The 20,856-nt window shown below is 40.5% G+C and overlaps 1 long non-coding RNA gene across 3 annotated transcripts in view; it reads right to left on the minus strand.

Annotated features, from left to right (window-relative positions):
- Positions 1–20,856, minus strand: part of LOC140633257 (uncharacterized) — a 59,796-nt gene that overhangs the window by 38,314 nt on the left and 626 nt on the right. The gene's annotated exons all lie outside the window — the stretch shown is intronic.

Raw genomic sequence — 20,856 nt, forward strand, 5'->3', positions numbered from 1 at the left:
CCTTGTATCCATGCTTTGAAAAGACCAGCCAAATTTGTGGAGGGCCCTTGTGTACAGAGAAACTGTTGTCTTTGGGAATTTTTAGATTACTTGCCTTTCCCACAGGGAAAAGAGAAGCTTGTCTTCTGTGCTTTGACATTGTATGAAAGAAAAAGATACAGCTAATTTTATTGCAATATTAGATTATCTGAGGATTGTTTATTTTCCATTGCTTCTCCAATAAGTCAAAAAAGATCTGGAATCCTGGTTTGCATTGAGTGTGTCCATTTTCAATTCCTAGACTCTCTGTAGTCTGTGACTGGTGTCTTTGCAGATGTTTGCATGGGGAACGGTTGGTGTATTTTACCCTAAATGGACTTGGGACATTCCAAAAAAGGATTGAGATCTTTCCCAGGACTGTTTGAGTATTCGGCACATGTGACGTAATCAATGGCCTGCGCATTTGATTTGTTCTTCAGCTCTCTCAGGCCCCAAAATACCAATTCCCTGTCTTGCAAAACACAGCCAAGCTTTCGTGGGCTTGTCTTGGTGCCATATCTAAGACTAGAATCAGGTTTGACATTTAATATAAAGTGTAAGTCACCATAACCACTATAGAATGACTAAGGCCATTAAAACTTGAACCAGGACTTTGGTCACCACAAAGAGCAGATAGGATTTTAGGTTTTTTTTTTTTTTTTTTTTTCAGACAACAATCTACTAGCATGGTAATTGGAACACGGTTTATTTGGCTAGAGGTGGAATAGCACTGACTCATCTCTTGCAACATAAAAACTCTGAGGTTTGGGGGGGCCAGCCACAGGGAACCCGACATTTGGTGGCTTTTCAATTCTGAGGTCACATCTGCTTAAACCTCACAGGCAGGTAAAACTCCACAGCTTCACTGATTTCAGGTTGCCACAGGCTTACATGGTAGCAAGCATTCATTGGAGGGAGGGTTGGCCTTTGAGGAGCCTGACACAGCCTGAAGTTTAGAGCCTTAGGAATCGTCCTCCTTTCTCTGGATCTCAGCAGCCTCATCTGTCAATTCTAGATGATAAAACCCTTGCCAAACAGGAAGGTTGTGATTATTAGATCAGATGCTTTTATACCTTTCCTTTCTTTCCTCCATTTGGAAAGAAGTAGCTTGGAAGGAAATTAAAAAAAAAAAAATCTTCTAGGGTTTAGAAAACAGAAACAGATGGATTCCCTAGAAGGTGTTACTAAATCACACTTCAGTATTAAACATATACATATATTTATATGTATCATATATTTATATGTATAAGTGTATATCATGTATTATAAATTACTACATGTTACATGTAACATATTTACATGTGTAGATATCTATATTGTATATTACATATTACATATATAACTTTGCTCCCAGTTTCTCCTTGACTCCCCCCAGTGCTCCCACAGTATGGATACTATAATCATCACATTTTACAGATGAAAAACTTGAGGTTCAAATAAATTCATCAACTTGCCAGAAGTCTTACCTCTGACCACGACTGGATCCATGATTAGTCTAATTTCCAAGTTTACATTCTTTCTATAGACCCAAATTCTAAGTGATGAAAGCAGATTGTATATTCTGATCAAAATCTAAGAAAGAAGCAGTCAGACAGCACAAATCGGTGGTTCTCAAGTATCACCGAATCTAAGAGAAACACGGGTTGCTTGTTAAACGAAGAGCCTCACAATGCAGCCCCAGAGATTTCTGACTCAGCAATTGGAAGGTAGGGCCAGGGAATCTGCATTTTATCAAGCGCCATTTCCCCGCTTCCCCAAGGGTGTTGAATGTAAGTGGTCCAAGGTACATAGTTTAAGTAACAGGAGTGGGGACACTGTTTATTAATGTCTCTCTTCATCCTACTTCCAGGACACAAAAACAGGATGTGCCAAAGCAACAGATTGCTCTGTGGGAATGGTGTTGGTCTAAGACAAGACAGGAGGCCTAGGGCTGGGTCATCTGTGCCTGAGAACTCATGACTCACAGGTGCTGCTGGAGGTCAGGGGTCATCTCTGCCCGCCACAGCCATTGTGCTGGGGGAGTAATTTCTACAGCAAAAATAGTACTTAGAGCTATAAATAACTAGTAACATACAATCGATACCCAGCAATGAAATGCTGGAGGAAACCAGATTCGGTCTTTCTTGAACTTCATAGATTTTAGGATTTTTCTTTTTTTCTAGAAAACTTTGGAAGAATGTTGATTCACTTGAAGTCTGGAAGCTCTGATCATGAACAACATCCTGTTCATTACAGGAAATCAGGAGCAATGCTGACTTCTTATCTGGATCAAAAATATCGTGGGACCTGCCTGAAGGTGAGCCTTCCACTGATCTACCTACACTCACCTGGGAAGCCCCAGACCATTCTCTCAGAAGGAATGGTTTAAATCACAGGTGCCAATGGCCCACTTATTCCTGGAGGAGCTAATGGCAGGCTCTTAAGATGCTGTTCCTCAAACTTTGGCTGCATTAGAATCCCCTGGAAGTTTGTTCAAACACAGACTGCTGTCCCCTCCCCAAACTTAGACCTAATAGGTCTGGAATAGGACCCAGGAATTTGCGATTCTCACAGTCTCCTCAGGGATGTTGATGCTACTGCTCTGGGAACAATACTCAGAAAACTATTGCCTTAGCATTAATTCCATACCAAAATCAAGACCTCAAAACTCCCACAGATGGGAAGAAATACCAGTCCTTGGCCTCGGTTTACCCTGGGAAGAAAAGGCTTACCCAGTTAACTTCTGTTAACTACATTTCTAGAAAAGAAGTAGAAGACTTCCTGGTAATGTTTCAAAGTATGCTCAGATGAGGATAGAAAATAAGTGTCTGGGGATCCCTGGGTGGCGCAGCGGTTTGGCGCCTGCCTTTGGCCCAGGGCGCGATCCTGGAGACCCGGGATCGAATCCCACGTCGGGCTCCCGGTGCATGGAGCCTGCTTCTCCCTCTGCCTGTGTCTCTGCCTCTCTCTCTCTCACTGTGTGCCTATCATAAATAAATAAAAATTTAAAAAATGTTTAAAAAAAAAAAAAAAAAAAAAAAAAGAAAATAAGTGTCTGAATAAATGAAAGGAATTAGCTTCCTAAAGGAGCTCATTTGTGTCACTGTCTGTCACTGTAGAGGTTCAGGAGATACATGGGAGACTTGTCTCTGTTCCATACGCAGTTGCCAGAACAAACATGAAAGACTTGCACCTCTTTAATCCAAACTCGAGGAGGTCTCAATGAGACAATGCCCATGTTGGAACCCAGTTGTGTCTTCTCCAGTCTCCAGATATATATTATTTTACATATGCCAGTGTTTTAAAAACACAACATATGCTTGATTTTGATAAGTCTTTCATATTTTCTGAGTATACAGTTAGGTTAATGGATCCATAGGCTTTAGGGACCTCTTCTTCATTTTGTGATTGAGTGGCTTCTGTGGCTATTTATAGGTTGTCAGGACTCTGGGGCTTCTTACAAAGAATGGTATGAACTTCTTCCATCACCTGGGTCAGTTCCTTAAACAACAAATAGGTAAAATAGTGTTTTTTGAATAACAAAAATTCCACCAGGTAAATTTTAAAGATGTAATTGGCTTTATTGAATGATGATTCATGAATCAGGCAGCAGCCCATCCAGCAATAGAAATGAGCTCCAAAGGGCTACAGAAAAGGATAGCTTTTCAAAGACAGGACAAGGAAGTCATAAATGAAGAGAAAAAGGATTGTTTTAGGTGAGGTCACCTTCTTTTCAGGGACAAAGGGTCAATTAAGGGGGATTACCTCATCTTTCTTTGGGGCAAGAAAAGGGCCTATTTGGCAGATTACCTCATTGGTGCTGACCAGAATATTCCAGACTGACTGGTTAAGATTATATTCCTGGGGAAGGCTGAAACTGTAATTAGGTTAGGTATTAAGTTTTAGTGGGCTTAGCACAAGTGACTCCATTATAAGCCTGCTTCTTAACAGATTTGAAGATTTTGAAATCCAGATTTAAAAGAAAACTGTTTGGTTACTGATATGTTGGAAGTAAAAATGTTTCCTACCCAAGACTGGGTGATGGACAGCTGGTTGGGGCCCTGGCATAATAAAAATTTTATTTTTATATAAAATAAATGCAAATGCTGCAAATGCTGTCCTTTCACTTGAGGAAAGTAGTGTAAAAACCAGGTTTGGAACTGTGACCAGACATTCTATAGAAAGATTGTCGGGGATCCCTGGGTGGCTCAGCAGTTTAGCGCCTGCCTTCGGCCCAGGGCCTGATCCTGGAGTCCTGGGATCGAGTCCCACGTCGGGCTCCCGGTATGGAGCCTGCTTCTCCCTGTGCCTGTGTCTCTGCCTCTCTCTCTCTCTCTCTGTCTATCATGAATAAATAAATAAGATCTCTTTAAAAAAAAAAAAAGATTGTCATGTCAATACTTCAGATTGTATTGTACTTGGGAGAAACTTAGCATGTCTGACTGCATGTTGCTTCTATTTCCCTTGCTGCTGTGACTCATACCTTAGAAACTTCTACTTAACCCTGCACATAGACATGTTACAGCTTAATTTGTAAAAACTGCTTTTTACCCCAAATCTACCTCACCCAAGATGATAAGGAATCACACATTCCTGTATGTGTATGTAGCACATACAGAAATGACTGTGCTATGTTTAAAATTTATAGGAATGACATGACCAGATTTTTATATGCAAAGATCATTTGACCAAGGACAGAGAAGTTACTTGAACTTCCTTGATGTCTACAGATGTCCATCACCTTTTGACTCCAATTCCTTCCTGTTTCCCCCACTTCTAACATAAAAGTAGCTCGAATCTCATGCTCAGGGAGATGGTTTTTTGGGACAATAATCTGCCATCTCCTTGGCTTGCTGGCTTTTAGAATATGTCCCTTTCCCAGCATCTTGCCTCTCTACCTACTGGCCTGTCATGCAGTGAGCAGAACTAACTTGGACTCAATTACAATATCTGTGAAATGTCATGCAGTGGCCATCAGCGGAGCAGATGGCCCTATTGTTTGACAACTATGTTGACATCACATTACCTATGCACTTGTAGCTATTTGGGCAAATTTCAGAAGCTGGAAAGTAAAAAAAGTTAAGGCTGCCATTCTTGATCTCATAATGTAAAGCCCTATCCCCATGGAAGACAGAGACCCATGAACATTATGCATTAGGAAAATACTGTCTTAATTTGCAAACAGATCCTATTGTTACTTAGAATTAATATTTGTGCTTAAGAGGCAAGGGTATGCAAGTATATTTGTTCCAATAGTTTAATAGTTGGGATTCCTTCATTTGCAAGTGAAGGAGAACGGAATTTGCCACCCCTAAATGTGTCTCTTTGGCATAAAGATTATTTTAGGCTGATTATTTATAAGAAAGAGCTTACGTAGGAAAACTCTGAAAACTCAAATAGCTTTCTGTAAGAGACACTTACATTTATAAGGGAAATCTCCATTTGTTAAGAATGTCTCCTTCTCTGTACAAGAAGAGAAGGAGGACCCTAACCTCCAAAAACTCTTATCAATGAAGAAGGCACTGACTTAAATCTGCATGACAACCTTACCCTTGGTTGGTTACCTACCTTGGTCTCCTCACCCCCACCCAACATCTTCATTTGTCTTTATCTGGAGATGCTATTTAAGGTGGTGGCTTGTGCCATTTTGGAGTTACTCAGTTTTCCTTGAGTCTGTCCCATGTATACAGGTGTTATGCATGTTATTAAACTTCTGTTTTTCTTCTATTGATCTGCTTTTTATTACAGGAGTCTCAGCCAAGAATCTAGAAGGGTAGAGGGAAAATTATTTCTCCTCCTTCGCACAAGTGACAGAAACCATTCTTCCCCATATTTGAGGCTGGATTAACAAAAATAAAGAGAAGGGAGAAAATGTATTATGTCATGTTACGTTATAAGTCAGAATTATTCTGGCTTCATATACAACTTGCTCCAGAGCTCAGAGAAAGTCATCACATGGTATTTCCCTCTCCATTTCTTGGCCCTACTTTCACTAGTGGGAGTGCTAAGTAATCCTCTGATTGCAGTGGTTGAATCACTTTTTTATGTTTTTTTATGTTTTTTTTAATTAGAGTTCGATTTGCCAACATATAGCATAACACCCAGTGGTCAACCCATCAAGTGCCCCTCTCAGTGCCCGTCACTCAGTCACCCCAACCCCCCACCCACCTCCCTTTCCACTACCCCTTGTTCGTTTCCCAAAGTTAGGAGTCTCTCATGTTCTGTCACCCTCACTGATATTTCCCACTCATTTTCCCCCCTTTCCCTTTTATTCCCTTTCACTATTTTTTATATTCCCCAAATGAATGAGACCATATAATGTTTGTCCTTCTCCAAATGCCTTACTTCACTCAGCATAATACCCTCCAGTTCCATCCACGTTGAAGCAAATGGTGGGTATTTGTCATTTCTAATGGCTGAGTAATATTCCATTGTATACATAAACCACATCTTCTTTATCCATTAATCTTTCGATGGACACTGAGGCTCCTTCCACAGTTTGGCTGTTGTGAGATGTCCACCTCTTAACCAACCACCAGGGCCTGGGGAGCTAAGTTACATGAGTGAGCAGAGGTGAATTACAAAGTGAAAGTAAGAGCCATCTCTGGAAAAAGAGAAATGAATAGAGAAATGAAAACAGAGTAGTTACTGTAAGTGGATAACAATAGAAGATCAGAAAGAATGAAGACATGAGGAGAGCCCAATGGGGACTGGATTTGAGGAACCAAAAATACCCTAGTACACTGAGAAAGCCTCCATTCCACTGATGTTACTATGGACTGGAATTTTCAGCCTTTGGCAAATCTGAGTTATTTTTTTCTTAAAATTGCATTGTTGTATGGAGTAGTTAAAACATGAAGGTCACATTTCATGTGGCATTACCTTTGCAAAATTAAGATCAGCTTAGTAAATTTGCTTCTGTCTTATGCAGTGAGATAACTTGCTTTGTTTCCTTAAGGAATATAAAATTTGTGTTAGGCTTCCTTGGTTACAGCTCTAGTCATGAGATGCTACACTTACTTAGCTTTGTGACCTTAATTAAGTCATTAAAACTTTTTGGGCCTCAGATTGTTTTCCTGTAAAATGAAGAAGTTGGTTAAATAATCTAAAAGCCTCCTTCTAAATAAATAAATGTAGCAGGAATCCCAGCTTCAGCCTAAATTGTGTCTTCCCTTGCGATTGAGACATGACTAGTCACATCTGGGAAACTACAGAAACCAAGCCTTGGAGAATTCTAAAAGAAGAAGTAGCTGATAGAATCAGCCAGAGTCATCATCGCTATAGCCTCGTTCCTCTCAGACCCCAACTTCCAGTGACTTATTTGAGAATCCTTCACAAACAGAGAACTGTAAATAAAACTCAGAAGAAATGTCTACTACATTGCTGTAAAACTGCATAACTTAAAGGGGAAGGGAGTCTTTCTTCATCCTTACCATATAACACCATGCACCTTGGCACATTGAAGGCTCTAGAACATCTACTCCAACTAAATGTACAAATGAACAAACAAAAATCTTTTACATTGGAAACTTGTGAGCAGCCCCTACCAACTCTCAAAAATCTTAAGATCTGAACTTCTGGTTAAATACGATGGATTAAAAATACACATTTTAATTCTGCTCCTTCTTGAAACACTGGAATGACAGAAAGGAATTTTCTAAAGACCCACGAGAGAGAGAGGGAGAGAGAGAGAGAGAGGATAACAACTGATTTTTGCAAGCTAAAAAGTAAAAGAAAGACTAGTAACTGACTTAGAAGGTCAAAGAACATTGAACCCTGAGTTCCTACTGAGGAAAGACAGAACTATAATCACACTGAAGAAGCCCCAAGGCTCAGATAATGATGGCACCAGGTATCTCTGGGAGTGATATGAAGGTGAAACTAAAATACCAATTGGTTCAAAGTATTTAAACCACAAATTCAGATCCTTTCCCTCACTCCATGCAGCTGAGTGACTATCCATTTTCCAGTCTGGTACAATACTGGAAGCTGTTCTCTGAATGGGATAAACAGTTGAGGGCGTGCCAATATGGCGGAGAGTTGGGGTACTCTACTGAACGTTGAAACTCCAGCAAGGCAGGCAACAGACTTGCCATCCACAGGAGAATGGAATCTGACTTGGCCACAGATCCTGTCCACGTTCAGACAGGTCCTCCCAGGGATGACCATGGAGGACAAGCACCCCCTCCCATGTCCATAAGGCACATCATCAGTACTTTCATCTCCAAGCTTACACATGAGCAGAAAACCCAAGATCACCAGACAACTGAGTCCAGTCCATTCAAAACACAAATTGTATATTCATTTGTGAATACATCTGTTTTTTTGTCCCCACAGCAGAGCATAAGCTCCAAGAAAACAGGAACCAGGACAATGTATACTGGAGTAGCATAGAGCTGCTTAATAATAGATACTTGATATATTTGAACAAATGAATGAATGGATACATGGATGGATAGATGGATGGATGGATGGATGGATGGATGGATGGATGGATAGGTGAATGAATGAATAAGGACTGAATTCCAAAAGAAACAATATGGCAGGAGCTGAAGGGTAAAAAGAAATGGCCAACTAATTTCCATGTGCTTGGGGGACTCCTCGAAATATTTATTGGAGAGAGCATTTCTCAAGGTAGATTGAAGGTTTAATGTGAGAAAGTGGGAGCAAGAACATAGAGTGATACTGATATTCATGAGGCTTCGTTTGCATATCATATATATACATTAGCTTTGAGTGTTAATGATAATTGGGTGACTTCAATAGCATTATTTATTGGGTATCTGGGTGCCTCAGTCAGTTAAGCATCTGACTCGATTTCAGTTCAAGTCATGATCTGAGGGTTGTGACCCCAAAGCCCAGCTCAGGCTCCATGCTGCACATGGATCCTGCTTAGGTGTCTCTCTCTCTCTTTTTCTCTCTCCCCCTGCCCTCCCCCTTCTGCTTGTGTGTGTTTGCCCTCTCTCTAAAAAACAAACAAACAAACAAACAAACAAAAAAAAACCTGATTTAAAAAAATAAATTTTTAAAAAGTAGCATTATATTTTGAAATTTTTCTATGCATCAGGTTCTTGGCAAAGCAGTTTTGCATACATTGTCCTAATAAAATCTTACAATGGCCCTGTGAAATATGTATTGTTTCCATTTTATAGACCAGGAAACTGAGGTAAAGAAATGCTAAGTAATTTTCCAAGTTAGCTCAATAATCAGTAAAAACTTTGCAATTCAAACCCCATCATCTGACTCCAGAACTCTTTCTGCCCCCTTTCTCTCTGTCCTGCCATAAAAAGTCCTTTCTACCTAATCTAATGTGCACATCTTCCCATCAAGTGGTCTCTGAACACATGATTATTGCTTAGCATTCTCTTTCATTCCCTGGATATAGCGTAATTTATTAAATTCTAATAGACCTTCAGTATTACATAGTGAGTCTTTTTTTTTTTTTAAAGATTTTACTTATTTTATTTGAGAGAGACACACGAGTGAGGGGAGGAGCAGAGGGAGAGGGAGAAGCAGGCTTCCTGCTGAGAGCCCAATGTGGTGTTCAGTCCCACGACCCTGAGATCATAACCTGAACCAAAGTCAGACACTTAACCGACTAAGCCACCCAGGCCCCCCCTAGTGAGTCCTTTAAAAAAATGCTATAAATAATACTACATGGTACAGCCTGACACAGAGAAATGCATGATTCTCTAATTATTTCCTTAGGATAAAATTCTGGAAGTGTCTTCCTTCAAAGACTAACCATGTTTAAGGCTTTGAGAGGTACTGCCAACATGCCCTGGGGAAAGTTTATACATATGTAGATTCTTCTTGGCAGCAGCGTATGGCATGCCTGTCTTACCACCCTCTTGCCAACACTAGGGATTAAAATCCTTCTCAGTCCTTCACAGTCTGATACATCAAAAATGGTGTCAACTCTGATTAGATTACAAAAATTTTTAGAAAAAACGATAAAAAATTTAATTTGTATTCCATTGATGACAATGATATTTAAAGCATTCAATATATGTGTATTGGATTTCTCTATTTTTTGAGAACTGTTTTTTTTTAAAGATTTTATTTATTTATTCATGAGAGACACACACAGAGTGAGAGAGGCAGAGACACAGGCAAAGGGAGAAGCAGACTCCATACAGGGAGCCCAACGTGGGACTCCATCCCGGGACTCCAGGATCACACCCTGGGACGAAGGCAGGTGCTAAACCACTGAGCCACCCAGGGATTTTTTTGAGAATTGTTGTACATATCCTCTGACCATTTGTTCCTTGGATGATTTATCTTATCCTTGCTAATTGGTATTAACTCTTCACATAATAAAAATGCCATTTACTTATATGTACAAAATGTTATCTCTGTTTGGTGTTTCTCTCTGAAGTTTCCTTTTTAACTCAAAGAATTTCTGTACTTTATAAGTCCTTTTTCCTGAAAGTGATAAAAAAAGAAAATTAAAGATTGTATTTGAGAAAGAGAGAGAGCATGTGGGGGAGGGGCAGAGGGGGAGAGAGGAGCAGACTCCCTGCTGAGCAGGTGTGGTGGAGGGGGGCTCAATCCCAGGACCCCAGGATCAGGGATCATGACCTGAGCTAAAGGCAGATGCTTAACCAACTGAACCACCCAGGCACCCCCCAATAAGGTGATAAATTTATTCTCCTCTGGTTCGGATACAAAGAGCAATGTTGAGCTTGAGAGAAATGTTTTGTCAATGACAGAGCGGTATGAGCTTTCTGGAATCTGGGTGGGGATGTAGGTAGAGGAGAGACATTGTAGGGTCAGGGGTTCATCTCTGTTGGAAAGACAGGAAAGACATCAGAATCTGTGTAACTGAAGGTAAGGAGGGAAACAGAGAGAGAGAGAGAGAGAGAGATAAGAGGATGTCAGACCTCATTAAAGCTTTTTATCTACCTGGCAAGAAACTGAAGCAACGACTTAAAATGCAAGGTCCCAAAGGAAAAAAAAAAAAAATTAGACATGATAGTTTTCTTAACTGTATTTTTTTTTTTTTAATTTGACCAATATAGAGGCTGTTTCTTTAAAAGAATCTTTAAAAGAACACTTCCTCTTTCTGTGGGCCCTCTGTACTGCTTGGTCTGTTTATAAATTTACATGTGACCCCATGGCAGAAACAAATGAGAGCAGGCCCTATATACATGGTCCCATTTGATGTCAGAAAGTTTAATGTCAAGAGTTAATTGCCAGCTCCAGGTGCAAAACCACAAAAATCATTTGGATCAACCCATTTCAGCAACCCTAAACAACCCATTTCAGCTTTTTTTTGTTATGTTTTCTTAAACTTAAGATTTTGCAGTGAAAACACATGCACACAAGAGGTTTAGAACTGACCCATATATAGAATGAACTATGTGCCATTTACTAAGTAACCACAGATAATATAAAGGTGTAACTATACCCTACTTATTAACTCTGGAGAATGAATAGAGAAAGGCCCAACCTAGACTGGCACCACGTTCTTTTCTTATGTCAACATCCAGTGGGTCTGCCTTGGTGTCTATCCACAGTAGTCTAGTCCCGCTCTTGACCTGAGTCCCATCTCATGGTCCCTTCCTTTAATCTCAGGTAATATGTTCATTGCAGAGTTCTTTGTTCCTGTGACTAAAATTCAGCCTTAAAATCTAAACATATGTTATTGAACTCAGTGTCCACCAACAGGGTGAATAATCTTTCTATTTGCTACTAAAATGCAGCACTTTGGGAGATTTCCATTATTTCAAGGCAAATGCACACTGCCTCCACAAAAAATGCAGCCTTCTTTGTACTAAATAATGGGAGGAGTCTTGACATTGTCCTGATTTGAGAAGGAAAGATTTCACATTTTCGTCTAATCCTCTTCCCAGTAATACTAAAGTTATTTAGTTGGTTATGTCCCAAGCTCTATTATTACAAGCCCCCTCCCTCCCCAGCTTCCCTAGCTTTGGGAGCAAGAGGCTGTTGGCCTGCTATTCGCCAGACTTTACTGTCAAATGGTAAAGCACCCCTCTGTTGTGGCCATATGCACAACTTTATGTGACAGTTACCTATTTTACTCGGTATACAGATTCCTAACTTGTCAAGGTGATAAATTAGAGCCCAAATTACTTTTATAAGACCCAAAACAGGGACACCTGAGTGGCTCAGTGGTTGAGTGTCTGCCTTTGGCTCAGGTCATGATCCCAGGGTCCTGGGATCGAATCCCGCCTCAGGCTCCCTGCAAGGAGCCTGCTTCTCCCTCTGCCTGTGTCTCTGCCTCTCTCTGTGTGTGTCTTAGATAAATAAATAAATAAATAAATAAATAAATAAATAAATAAATACCAAAGTATTCAGACAAAAGAATGTGTAGATGTGAACAATCGTCTGATCGCCTCGGCTCCTGTGAAGCCTTGAACTTTCTTATTATATTAGTTGGTGCAATAGGGAGGCTCAGTACAACATTGCAACAAGTCTATCAGACATTCTCCAGACTCAGGCACAGGAGGGGATGGGAGTTTAGGGACAGAAATGCTAAGTGTGAAGTCAGACACATGAAATATATGTGGAGTCTGGACGGAAGTGGTGAACCGAAGGAGGACAGATAGGAGGTCAGGAGGAGTGTTCACAGTTAGAAAGCATTTCCAGAAGAATGGATTGGTATATTGCACAATATTTTATGGACCTTATCAGTTTCTTAATTATGTTCTGGTAGACTGTTTCAAGTTAAGACTACAAGAAAAAGTGGGAGACTTTTTATAAAATGAATCAATGAGAAAATTAGATTAACTTCACTAGAACTCAGTTTACAGTTATGAGTAAATGTGGGGGGACATATTTGCTCCATAAAGTAAAAGCATGTAAGGACCTGGATTCCATCTGAAATTAGATTTTAATCCAGAGATGCCAGGTTATGAAAATCCAAGGCAGGGCAGATTTTAATCCACTTGTAACTTTTTTTATGATCTGTGATTCATTACTGACTTTGACATTGATGCCGACACTTGGCTCCTTCGCCTACAAGCACGCTTTTGTTTCTTCCGTGCAAACAAAACCTCTGTTTTGCTCAATGTCTTGTAAAGTGGTCAGGTCCTTCAGCAGAGGCTGAATTCTTCTTCATCCTCAAAGGTAAAGTTGACCTGTCTTAATAAGTCAAGTGACACTAAAATGCTTCCAAACAGTGACTCCTGATGGGACGTCTCCTAAAGGGTACCTGAGAACAGACTACAGCAAGACCCTGCTGGGGGTGTTTGTGATGCCTGAACTAGGGAGCCACTGCAACCATGGGCTGCCCAGCCCAAGGACCTGGACAACACATGAAAGACACAGAATTAGTGAAGGCATCTGAGTGCATGATGGCAGTGTGACTTTAACTTACATGAAAGAGAGAAATAGGCCTTATAATTTAAGATGCTTTTCATTGGACTATTACTTTCAGCTGCAAGCATTATTCTGCTATAGGTAGTGTATAGTTTAGACACTGTCAGTGTATAGACTCTTCATCCGTTTTCCATCTTCATTTGCAACAGAAAAAAATCTTCAAATTTATCCCACAACACAATGAGATTTTTCAGTGATTTAATCAATAATAATGGAATATGTAGTTCTGTGCCTATTTCTATTTGAATTCACTCAGTTTTAGAAGAGTGAAATTTATTCTCTTCTGCATCTCAAGCCTATAACTGAAATTTTAATTTCATGTGTAGCTGTTGTTAGAAGTTCATGTTTAGAAATTGTTAGCATATTGTGATCCAGTATTGCTAATTGAGCTCATTGAGCTTATTAAAAACTATTAGCAAGACATAAGCAACGTTTAATATACTCATCATAAAATTAAGAGCCATTGCATCAATGAGATTTCCTAATTGGCCAAAAGGATTCTTATTTGGAATTTATACTCTTTCCTTTCTGTGAACAACCAGTGATGGGTATCCCTGTGTGGCTAAACAGTTTAGCGCCTGCCTTCGGCCCAGGGTGTGATCCTGGAATCCTGGGATCGAGTTCCACATCAGGCTCCCTGCATGGAGCCTGCTTCTCCCTCTGCTGTGTCTCTCTGCTTCTCTCTCTCTCTCTCTCTCTCTCTCTCCCTGTGTGTGTCTCTCTCATGAATAAATAAATAAAATTAAAAAAAAAAAAACAGTGAACTTCCATACTAGGTATCAGGATGATCCAGACGAAATTACCAATTTTACAGGTTAAAAATCATTGAAAATCTTCAATTTCATAAGATTCCACCTATGAAATTTAAAACTTATCCACTGTCCACATCTTTACAAATTACTTCGAAAATTCTTAAGTATAAAGACTATGCCTATGCCTCATTAAAACTGATCATTTCTAGGCCATTAATTAACAATTTTATAAGATGGTATCAATAAATGACTAGGTAAGCTCATTTCATGAAGTTTTTCTCAAAGCCAATATTTCTGTGGATTTTTTTTTTTTTTTTTTGCTGACATTCTTTTGGATCTGTCAAAATGAAAGCTACATTTTTTAGCTTCCACTTATGTTTTAAAACCAATATGAACTTTGACAAACCTCAAAACATTTCCTGTTGCATATGCCACATGGTTTACAATGTAATAATTCCCTCATATTTGCCTCATATATGTCATAGAGTGACTAAAATATAATATCCGCACCCTTCACCCTCAAACAACTGAATTATAAAGATGTCTCATTATCTCAGCCTTTCAGTAAGCTCATCAGGGGTGTTGCTTGCTCATTCTCAGATTCTTCTCTGAACTGTATACTCAGATAAGGACTTTAGTTATCTTTTCATTAGAGACTGAACAAAGTTTAAAAATTCTTCCCGAGGTGTCAGGTTTCTCCCTCATCTGTGAAGATACAACTTCTATGTTGCTTTTAGGAGCATTTAAATCACCAGACTTCAATTTGGAGGTGTAATACTCCAGTAAATAGTAAGCTCTGTGAGGTTAGTTATTGTGAGTTATTGTTCACCATTGTGCACACAGAACCTAATACAGGATCTGCCTCAGTGTAGATATTCACTAAATATTCATTAAAAATCAAAACAGAAATGAAGCTTTTCTATGGCTCTGCTGGTCAAGGCTACTCATTTTCTTCGTATAGACCTGAACCATGTGAAATGGTCATTTCTGTAGACCAAGAACCAAACGTTGGCAACTTGATATAGTTCAACCTAACAAGGAATGGAGGCCCAGAAAGTTTAAGGTTTAAGTTTAAGTTATAAATTGGCAATGCTGAAATTAAGGTATGTGCTCTTTCCACCTAGCCTTATTTAATCAAGAAAGAAGAGTCCACACTGTTGCTATGGTAACAGCATGGTTGATCATCTGTGTCCTATTTGTAGCATATATGCTAGTGAGTAACTTGTCATCATGAGAAGCCAACAGTCCACACCCCTCTGAACAGGCTGCTTGACTTCCAGGAAGGTGCCAGTCTCACTCCCTTTCCTCCACCTGGCTGCATGCCAGGGGCACTACCCCCGACCTGAGTGTGGCAGAGACAGCAGCTGGCTGTGAAATGCTGTCTGCAGTGTCACTGCTGACATGCCTAGAATTATAGATACCTTAGGGGTCACCCTAAGGAAGAGGAAATTGAACCTGGAGAGATGAAACAATGTGCTCAGGGGCATGCAATAGGCTCAAGTTCGCACAGCTTGCTTGCCCAAGGGTAGCAACACCAGCAGATGGCACATTTTGCTGAGGAGCTCAGATTCTTCACAAATTTTCCAGGGTATGGGTTTTACACCCTACAAACCTAGAGACAGCTGACTCAGTGACCCTTCTGGTTAGCAGGATCTGCCTGTTTCAGAACCAACCTGCCTGTGGCTTTCTTCTGACTGAGGTGCTCTCTCCGGCAGACTCCCCCTTGGCTCCAGCCAACTTCGTTTAGGGAGGAGAACCCACCCTGAGGAAGTGTTGCCTCAATAATCAGAGTGCCTCACTCCAATATTTTGAGTTCTCTCTCTTTCTCTCTCACTCTCTTTTAAATTTTATTTATTTGAGAGAGAGCGAAAGCATGAGCAGGGGGAGTAACAGAGGAAGAGGGAGAAGTAGACTCCCTGCTGAGCAGGAAGCCAGACTTGGGGATGGATCCCAGGACCCTGAGATCATGACCTGAGCTGAAGGCAGAGACTTAACTGACTGAGCCTCCCCGGCACCCCTTGAGCAGTTTTGTTGGTTTGTCCTGCACCTCAAGCTCCTGTGGATCTCCTATGGGTCTCCTGGTTCCTGTGCTTCAGGTTTGGGTCTCCCACCTCATTCTGCTGTCTGAGATGCATCCACAGGCTGTTTTCCAACTTCTTTTCCTGATTCAAGTCCTTTGTCTTTGCCCCCATTCTGACTTAGTATCTTCCTCTAACCCCCACCTCCATACCTACAGAACCCTTCAAGCTTTGTTTTGAATTTCCTGTCCCTATGGACATAGGACAACCTAAACTCCAGGGAAACACAGCTTTGCCACTCACAGGAGTGCCTTTCTTTAGAATTCATCTTGATTTCTCCTCCTCATAAGGAGAGTTGTAATTTCAGCCGCACACACATGGTGAAAACATGGGGGTGTTTGAGGATTACTAATAGTGGTTGTGCTTACATTACAGTCTCCAGTTTGTGAAGCACTTATCACACCTATACAAAAGCATTCAGAATGTCCTAGAAGTCTAGAGTCAGAAGGATCTTCCAAGGTCTACTTGCTAATGCTGGCTGGAGTGTAGACCAGTAGTGGGTTTGAGATCATTTGGAAAAAATTCAATTTATGGACTCCATTCAGAAAATCTGAATCAGTGGCTCTGTATATTATAAGAACCTGTTCTTCTCATACCCCATGTGGTTTTGATGAATATCAGGTTTAGAGACCACAGATACACTCTATCTTCATCTCCGAAGGATGGTTGGGTAGCTTCCAATTAGGCATCACCTATGTAAGAAAACTTCCTGTTACAAAAGGCCATATCCACTCTGTTGAGTGCCTGTCATTGTTGGGAAGTTTGTCTGAACTTTTACCTATCAGATTATCAACACAATTCAAATAAGATTCAATAATCTGACATTCCAGAGTTCTCAGTCATACCTTGGAGAATCTCAACAAATGCCAATAATCCCTCTCTTGGTGAAAAATCATATTTTTTTCAATTTGGGAAATTTTAATATTGTAACTGATCAAAGGACAACAGGTTCCTAATTGCATTATTTGTATCCTTCAGGAAAGCTCACAATGGTTAGAAATGGGAAGGGAGGAAATGTTTTTGAGACTCATGTTTTTGTTCCTCCTTCTCTTCCTGCCTGAAGACATGGAGGTCCTGACAAGTCAGTGTTTTCCTAACAAAATAGAGTGACTACGGTTCCAGAACCAAAGCCCAGTTGGCTTCATCATAAACAAATGCTCAAGTGGATGCATTTCCCACAGTTTCTGGAGCCATCCTGGAGGAAGGCCCTCAGGTGAGTGCCATCTAAATTGGTAATCACAGTGCCAGAGGAAGTTCTCAAAAACCTGCTTTCCATAGCAGAAGGCATTGAGACTGGCCAACCTTTTTGAGTCATTGTGGGGCTTTATTTATAGAAACAAAGGGGAAAGAATTGGAAAATACACAAATAAACAAATGAATGTACAATAAACTTCTCCTATTAAGGTTTCAGTGGAATGGTTGCCATGAAATTATACTAATGAGGAACAGATATTGAAACAAACCTTCCATCTTACAGAACGTGTCAATCTGCTGTAGCAAGGCTAATCATTCCCCAGGTGCCCACAACCTCTTATCTATCTGCAGACTGCATTAACCCTCTGAGTCACCCTAGGACATTCCCATCCCCATGTCTCAGGAAGCACTGTTATCATCTTCAGAGACCCTCAACCCACCAATATAAATGACCTGGCCCAGTCCCTGAAATCTGGAATGAACCCTATAAAAGGGGGAGGGCCCACCTTACCAGAGCAAACAGGTGACTTTTAGTGAACACTTAATGTCACAAAACATAGCTAAAATCCAGCATTTCCATTATGTGTCTGATAATAGGAATCACCCAGGGTGCTTGTTAAAAACATTAATTCACACACTCTATCCCCCCAAAACTACTAAAGCAGATTTTTCGAGGGACAAGCCCTCTGCTCTGCAGACCAGAAGAACCAGCATTACCTGGAAATTTGTTAGTAACACACCCTAAGGCCCAATCTCAAAATGGCTGTGCCAGAGTCTACACCTGAATCCCAGGTGATACTCATGTGTATATAAGTTTGAGAAGTGCTACTGTCAACCAGTTCTTGAATGCTGAGGTTTGTGTCCCTGGCCTCATGTTAGAATCACTTGTTGCTTCATTTGGCTGTTTGCTGGTTTGATAGTGATACAATGACCAGGTCGGGGTAGCAACTGGACAGATTTGTTGTTGTTTTATTTAAGTTACACTAATGTGCTGCCCCTATTAGGCAACCACTCATTAGGGAAAGCTAAATAGGAAAGAACAGTACTCCAACTGGTTGCATGACAGAGGGTCCGCCAGCTTGAACAGCTCGGTTACTCCAGCTCCTACCTAAACCTTCACACTCAATTAACTCATCTCCTATGTACTGTACATGTGTTCCATAGAAGACAGACACAGGTACTATAGGGTACGCAGATGCACAACATTCAAAACTTAGAATTCATCAAGGAGCAATGCAATGCACATAGTTTATCAGACAGAAAGGGTTCTGGGCAAGTTCAAATTTGCACACATACATACACACGTACACACGCACACACTTTTTTCTACAGGGAGCAAAAGAGTTTCAGGGAGAATCTTGTTTAATCATAAATTAAATGATGTATAGGATCTAGGCAGGTGGAGATGGGGAAAAGCTTTCTCGGCACATTGACTAAATATAAAAACAATTAGCCAAGAACAGCCAAGTATTTTTCAGCTTCAAACCCCTGTGAGGCTTTCTTTATATCACTGAAGATATAGATACCGACACATACACATGCACATAAATACATATATGCATACACCATCACATGCATACTTAAAAAGCTTAAAATGTAAAAGGGATGGGGCGCCTGGATGGCTCAGTGGGTTAAGCATCTGTCTTCAGCTCAGACTACGATCTCAAGGTCCTGGGATAGAGCCCTGCATCGGGCTCAGCAGGGAGCCTGCTTCTCCTTATGCTGCTCCCTCTGCTTATACTCTCTCTCAAATAAATAAATAAAATATAAGTGAATGAATAAATATAAATAAAAGAAAAGAAAATGTAAAAGGGAAATATAGATAAGAGTGTTTACTTGTCTCTCCAGGACAATAAGAAATGGTGTTTTTTTAGGCTTTACTGTCTGAGCCTATTTTCCTCTTCTCAGTGAACTTGAATGCCACTGAGCTGTCAACCCTCTACCCTTATCACCCCAGCAGAATGGCCAGCAGTGGCCTGGCACTTACAAACTGCACTAGACAAACTTGTTCCTTCCTAGTGATTTCTAGAGAGAAGACCAGAATCTACATAGAGCTAAATGTATTTACTTAAGATACCAAGGTTTGGGCTGAACACATAAGATTTGCCTTGTCAGGTGACCTTGAGAGAAGGCGCAATTTAAACAAGTACCCTCAAGGAAAAGAAAAAAGTTCGGAGAGCCAAGAATCTCTTGAAACTCTGTGCACATTGCAACCCCAGACATGAGTGAAAACAGAGAAACCAGCTTCATTACCAGACACAGGAACTTGAGGATCACTTCTAGTCCTTCAAAGGCAGTTTCTAAAAAGTGGTCTGTACTGAAGCCCTCGGGTTTCCTGTGCCCGTTGGAATCAGCAAGGCCAAGGAGTTTCAAAAGCAGGAACTTTTTCAAAAAAAAAGTTTTAAGTAGGTCACTCCGTGTACCAGACCTTGAGTAATTTTGGCTGCTGGCCGGTGCCAGTGCTCACACCGCTGTGCATTTGATCCGAATCAGGTTACCTTTTTGTTCTGTCAGTGAAACTCTGGCAAGGGTCCATCCACAAACACAGACAGAGACACCACCCAAGTTCTCCATGAGGGCCATCTATACCCACCAACCAAGAAACTATCACAATGGTCTAAATGACCAGGTTTCCAACCCAATCCTCAGTAACTATACACATTCTCTTTAAATATTTCAGATTAGAGGGGGGCCTTGGTGGCTCAGTCAGTTAAGCATCTGACTCTTGATTTCGGCTCAGGTCATCTTCTCAAGGTTGTGAGATGGAGACCCACGTCAGTTCCATGTTCAGCACAGAGTCTACTTGGAATTCTCTCTCTCTCCCTCTCTTTTACCTCTCCTCACTTACTCTCTAAAAAAATAAATAAAATCTTTTTAAAAAGCCATTAAATATTTCAGTTTAGATTATAAAGACAGCTCAGAGTTCTTCCCTGAATCTCTCTTCCCTGTCTCCTCATACATCATTATATACCAGGTTCAGTTAAACAATGGTAATGAGGTAGGGATGATGCAGGTGAACCTGATCACTTGTCTTCCTGAAGAGGGTGATACCCATCTCTTCCCATCAAGAGTTAGCACTACCTCTAGTTAGTTCATCCTACATTTACTATAATCCAACCTTCTGATTTACTTAACTATAAGTATCGATCCATCCAAACCATTCAATATTTATTGAGTACTTCTTAAACTTCGGGCACTGTTTCTCTACAGGGAAAGCTTGAGGGAAAGCTAGCTGAAGAGCTCCAATAAAACAAAGTCTTGGTAACAGGGTGTCCTTTGCAGGTAGCAACTCAGAATCAAAATGGAGAAACAGACTGCAGATCCTGCCAGCATCCTAAATCATAATTTGGCTCCATTTTATTGGACTTATTAATGCAGAACATCAGACATAATGACATTCAAATGGTCATACCAAAATATATGCAACAGCAAGTAAACATGGGTTAGAGATTATTTGCCAGTTTGGATACTACCTGCCTCATTGCCTCTAT

This window comes from Canis lupus, chromosome 5, assembly GCF_048164855.1.
Source record: "Canis lupus baileyi chromosome 5, mCanLup2.hap1, whole genome shotgun sequence".
Classification (NCBI taxonomy): Eukaryota; Metazoa; Chordata; class Mammalia; order Carnivora; family Canidae; genus Canis; species Canis lupus.